Raw genomic sequence first — 5,740 nt, 5'->3', positions numbered from 1 at the left:
CGTTTTTGGCCCATGTGGAAACGGCCTCTCTGTTCAGTCACTCTTCAAATGCTTCTGAGGACCAAAGGGTAGGCTTCTATATGTTTGACTTGTGTGGCATGCTTTTTACACCCGGTGAATAGCTGTTGTCGTTGTTCACAAGTGGATTTTGCCGTTTCACACAGTAAAACCCAGTTGCAAAGTGCATGAAAAAGGGCATAACTTCGCAGGTGTGAAAGCAGCTCGACTGTCAGACGCTGGGCTTCCCAATGTGCTCTGAGCCATAGCCAATCCATAAAGGTTTTATTTTTGAAAATTCTTGTGAAGGTTGCAAGACTGTGAAGGTTGCAAGAGAATCCCCCTGCCTCTAGCAGCAGGCTTTCTGCCACATTTTCAACACACCCTTTTCCACAGGAACATAGGCCAGTCCTTCCAAGACATCACATAACAAAATAATGCATTTTCAAACCACTTTCACAACTGTTTGCAAGTGGATTTTCAAATTCCGCACAGTTTCAAAGAGCACTGAAAGCAGTTTGAAAGTGCATTATTCTGCATGTGCGGAATGAGCCTCAGAGTGGTTTACATTGTTCTCCACTCCTCCATTTTTCCCTCACAAAAACCTACGGATACAGATTTGGCTGAGGGAAAATGTCTGGTTTCAAACCACCTAGAGGAGCTTCACAAATGAGGAAGGATTTGAACCTGGGTCTCCCGAACCTGACATTCCTACTACTACACCACTACTAACCACAGCCCCAAAGGAGAATGCAGCTATTTTTTTTCTTTGCTTTCCACAGAGATACAAAAAAGACATGTGGACCAGTCTTCTTGTACATAACCAAAAGCTTCCACTGCCCATGACACTGTATGGATGCAGATAAAGAACTTTATGTCTGTAGGCATAAATTACATGGAGGGGAGGAACCAAATTCAGTGTGGCACCAAAAGGATGGGTTTGGACTACACTGATACCAAACCACTTTGCAGGCAACCACCACCCCCTTTCACCTGCATTGCCTCTCTCTTTCTTCCTATCTGCTACAAAGGGAGGAGAGGAGAGCAGGCAATGAGGTAAGTATTCTGTTGCAACCCTGGGGCTTTCCCCACTCACCTTCTGCTGCGCGCCGCTCTTGCGCCCCCTCAGCGCGCGTCATTCCTGGCGGGGTCATCAAAAGGTGCCATTTCTTCAGCGCCAGGAATGCCGCGCGCTGAGGTGGTGCAAGAGCGGCAGCGTTGGGGTGGTTGCGTGGTTGCCGCTCTTGCAAGTGGGCAGCGCCGCTGGACCCCGCGCTACTTTCCCAGAGTAGCGCGCAGCAGCAGGTAAGTGAGGAAAGCCCCCGCGGGAATTCTGGCTAAAGTTTAATGTTCACCTTTGAGGGGGGGCCAGGTTTCTTGATCACACTGTAGACCACTTCTTCTTTCGAAGGATCCAGTGCGACTCTCGGAGCATTGACTCTGTAAGGAATTGCAGATTCTCATTAGAAAGGAGCCATGAGCAGAAAGAGAGACTCGTACTGATTTAACCATTCCTATCCCTTTTTTATCTTCATATTTGCACACAAAGAGACGCAACAGGCTGCCTTATACTGAATCAGACCCTCGGTCTATCCAGGTCAGTATTGTCAACTCTGACTGGCAGCATCTCTCCAGGTTCTAAGGCAGAGAGATCTTTTGCCTCACTTACTACCTTTTGACTGAAGATGCCAGAGGCTGAATTTGGGCCCTTCTGAGCCATAGCCCCACTGCACATTATGGCAATACAGACCCTATCCTTCTGTTCGTACAACATCCCTATGAGGTAGGCTAGACTGTGAGAGAACCTCGTGGCTCAGTAAAGACTGGAAGCCAGGTCTCCCTAGTCACACACACAAAGCCTTTATTGGCATTATACAGTAAAACATTTTGTAACCAGAAACATTTTACAATTAGAATAACATAGTTACTTCTCAAATAACCATCATTTAATATAAAAATCTCCCTTAGCAGATGTACCAATTATATCCAACAGAAATTTGGCAACTAGTTCAGAAAAATCCTGATTTGATCCATCCAGGAAATACTTTATCCTTTGATCATCTGTCATATCTACATTAAAAGATGTAAACAATGGTCGATACTTGTACCTTAAGTATTCCCTATTTGGACAGTGAAACATGATATGCTCTAGTGTTTCTACTTGTATGCTGTTGCAAGGGCATAATCTTTCGGTCTTTGGTATTTTTTGGAATCGACCCTCGAGTAAGGCAGATGGCAAAATATTGAATCTTGCTAAAGAGAATGCACGTCTTAATCTAAAATTAATCATATAGAGTAAATAATGAGACATACAACCCTTTGCTTCAACTAGTGATTGATTTAGAGGTGAGCAAATTGAATTTGCTGCTATTAAAGATCTTTGATAATCCCATTCAAGGAATTTTTCTTTTAACAGTTTTTTTGCCTCTAGATAAGATAACATTGATATTTCATCCATGGATATGCCAATTTCTGTAATCTTATCAACTATTTTGTCATGCCAGTTTGAAGTGTTAAGTTCAGAGAGCAATAAGCATGTGAAACTGCCTGGCTTGGAATGATGGTGGATTTTTAACCAGTATACAGTTGCTCTAATCCAAGCCAAGGTAGTTAAGGAACATAGGCCTAGTTCAATGTGTAAGGCTGCGTAAGACATGCAGTTGGGGAAACCCATAATCCTATGCAAAAATTTAGGTCTCCTTAGTCATAATTCTACATTTTAGCTATACAACGGCTTTTGTGACTACTATGAAAGAGGAAATTTCAGGAATTTCAGCAAAGTCATGGTTGCTAGAATTTGCCCTCTTCTGTCGGCATCCTGTTACCCAACCACCCATTCAGCATTTTCTCACAACCTCCTGTCAACCACCTCTCCATTGATCCTGTGGTGTTCACTGTCCCATACCTGGAATAAACAACTTGCTCCTCAGGAACACCAGGGGGGAAGCGAAGCATTGCGTAACAGACAGTTTCTTCTGCACCCTCGTTCAGTAACGCATGAGAATTGGCCGCTCCTTCATGAGCTCTGTTGTTGCTCAGCTTTTCTGGCTTTGGCTAAGGGATAATGCAAACACAATGTTTCCATCCCTGAATGGGTTGTCTAAATTTATTGTGTGCAGATAAACTGTGAGCCACTTGCAGGCCTATCATATGTCAAGAAAGGCTAGACTTCTGTCCCTTCAGTAGGCCCACAGAAGAGAGGATATCAGTGGGGAGAATTTGGTGTGCAGGGTATTATCTACAACAGTTTCTAGATTATGTCTCGGCACAGGTCAAAATAATGATTTTAAAATTTTCACAACTGTTTGCAAGTGGATTTTGCCATTCTGCACAGCTTCAAAGAGCACTGAAAGCAGTTTGAAAGTGCATTATTCTGCATGTGCGGAATGAGCCTATGAGCCATTCCACACATGCAGAATAATGCACTTTCAAACCTCTTTCAAGGCTCTTTGAAGCTGTGCGGAATAGCAAAATCCACTTGCAAACAGTTGTGAAAGTGGTTTGAAACGCATTATTCTGCGTGTGCGGAAGGGGCCTATGAATTGACATGGGGAAACATCTGTCTAGTTTGGGTGGGTCTCAGCAAATGACAACTGATCTCCAGATGACAGAGATCAGCTCCCCTGGAGGGAATGACAGCTCTGGGGGACAGACTTTATGGTGTACCACAGAGTCCAGGCAAAAGTCCTAGAATGACCACATCACCACTGAGTTTTGTCCCCTCCCCAGACTCCACCCTTCCTGAGCAATGGCTCCAAATGTTTGGGTCCCAAACAAGAGATGGCAAACTGGGAAGCCAATGCTCTGTCACTTATAAACCCGATCCCCCTCCAAACCAATACAATAAAGTACTTCACCTTCCTCACAATAAATGAGCCAGACGTCTCTGTCCTGGCAGCTCCTGGACCCCTCTTTTTCTTCCTGTGTGTGTTGAAAGAGAAGAGTGTCCCACTGACTGGTGAGCAAGTTATTTATTTATTTATTTGTTGGGTTTATAAACCGCCCTCCCCCGGAGGGCTCAGGGCGGTGTACAATGCAAGTAGAGCACAATCAATTTAAAATACAATAAATATGAGTTAAGATGGCTCTAGTAAAAATAAACCCTACCCCATTAAAATGCAGCTTATAAAATTAATATTAATAGTAGCTCAAGATGGCGCCTGCTATCTATTCCCTCTAAAACATACATCAGAAAAGAAGGGCGGTAGGGGCCACATGATATTACAGCGGCAAGCAGAAGGGGAAAGAAGGAAGGAAGGGGTTCAAGGGAATGAAGACTACTAACAGTCCCTGTTCGACCAGCTTCCTTTTATTTCAAAAGCAGCCTTTAACAGCTGCAGGAATTAATCAGGGGAAGAACAAGAGTTGGTTTTCATGCCCCACTTTTTCTACCTTTAAGGAGTGTCAAAGTGGCTTACAATTGCCTTCCCTTCTTCTCCCCACAACAAACACCTTGTGAGGTAGGTGGGGCTGAAAGAGCACTTTGATTTAGCCCAAGCACTTTGATTTAGCCCAAGCACTTTGATTTAGTCCAAATTCACGCAGCATGCTTCATATGGATGAGCGGGGAATTGAACCCAGTTCTCTAGATTAGAGTCCACCTCTCTTAACCAGTAAACCACACTGACTTGGCATGGTGACACAGTGATGAACATTTGGGGCCTTTGGCAAACTGAACTTCAGTCTACAGTTCAAAGAGCATGGTGTTTTTTTTGACGCAGTGTGCAGCCCTCAAGCGAACTGCTTCAACCACAATGGGATGGATCCATTTTCATGAATGGTGGTTACCTTCCCAAACACAAGGAGTCTTCTGATGTCAGAGATGTCTCTCATCAGGGGAAGACTCATTCGCACCAGAAGAAAGCACTAACAGGGAATAACATGGAATGGATCCCCAGCCCCAGTGATTTTTCCCAGTGTTGTCCTGCAACCAAAGACTGCACCAGAACAGAGAATCCTTGGAAATATCATCAAATAAAGATCTCTCTGCTCTGACTTCAACGGCCCAGGCTGTTCCAATCTCATCAGAGACTAAGCAGGATTCGTATTTGGATGAGAGACCCCCAAGAAAGTCCAAGGATGTTATGCAGAGGAAGACATTGGAAAAACATCTCTGTTTGCCTCTTTCCTTGAAAACCCTACAGGTGCTACTTTACAGAACAAAGATTTCCCTCAATCACACACACACACACACACACACACACACAGGCTCATTCCGCACATGCAGAACAATGCACTTTCAAACTGCTTTCAGTGCTCTTTGAAGCTGTGCAGAATAGCAAAATCCACTTGAAAAAAGTTGTGAAAGTGGTTTGAAAGCACATTATTTTGCGTGTGCGGAAGGGGCCACAGAGAGAGAGAGAGAGAGAGAGAGAGAGAGAGAGAGAGAGAGAGAGAGAGAGAGAGAGGTGGATTCTGCATGGCATAAATATAATGTCTTCAGGATGTTATATATAGTGTTTTGGGGAAGAACTTTGCACAGGTCTCTGCCTCAAAAAGTCTCAGGCCAGTCAAATTTCTCTCAACAAAAATTACTAAACTAGCTATCTTTTTGCACAATTCCGGGTTGGAGATGCTTCAATTTCCTCCCTTCCACCCATTCACTTCAGTTTCCACTGCCGTCAGCCATTTCAGGAAGAATCTGCCCGCCCACCATTCTGTACAGTTCCCTCAGCGCATTGTGGGCAGATTCTCTGAGTGGCCGCCATTTCACAAGTCTCTCAAGCCCATTTTCTCCCTGTGG

The sequence above is a fragment of the Sphaerodactylus townsendi genome, linkage group LG06, assembly GCF_021028975.2.
Source record: "Sphaerodactylus townsendi isolate TG3544 linkage group LG06, MPM_Stown_v2.3, whole genome shotgun sequence".
Classification (NCBI taxonomy): Eukaryota; Metazoa; Chordata; class Lepidosauria; order Squamata; family Sphaerodactylidae; genus Sphaerodactylus; species Sphaerodactylus townsendi.
Note: the sequence above shows the minus strand (reverse complement) of the source record.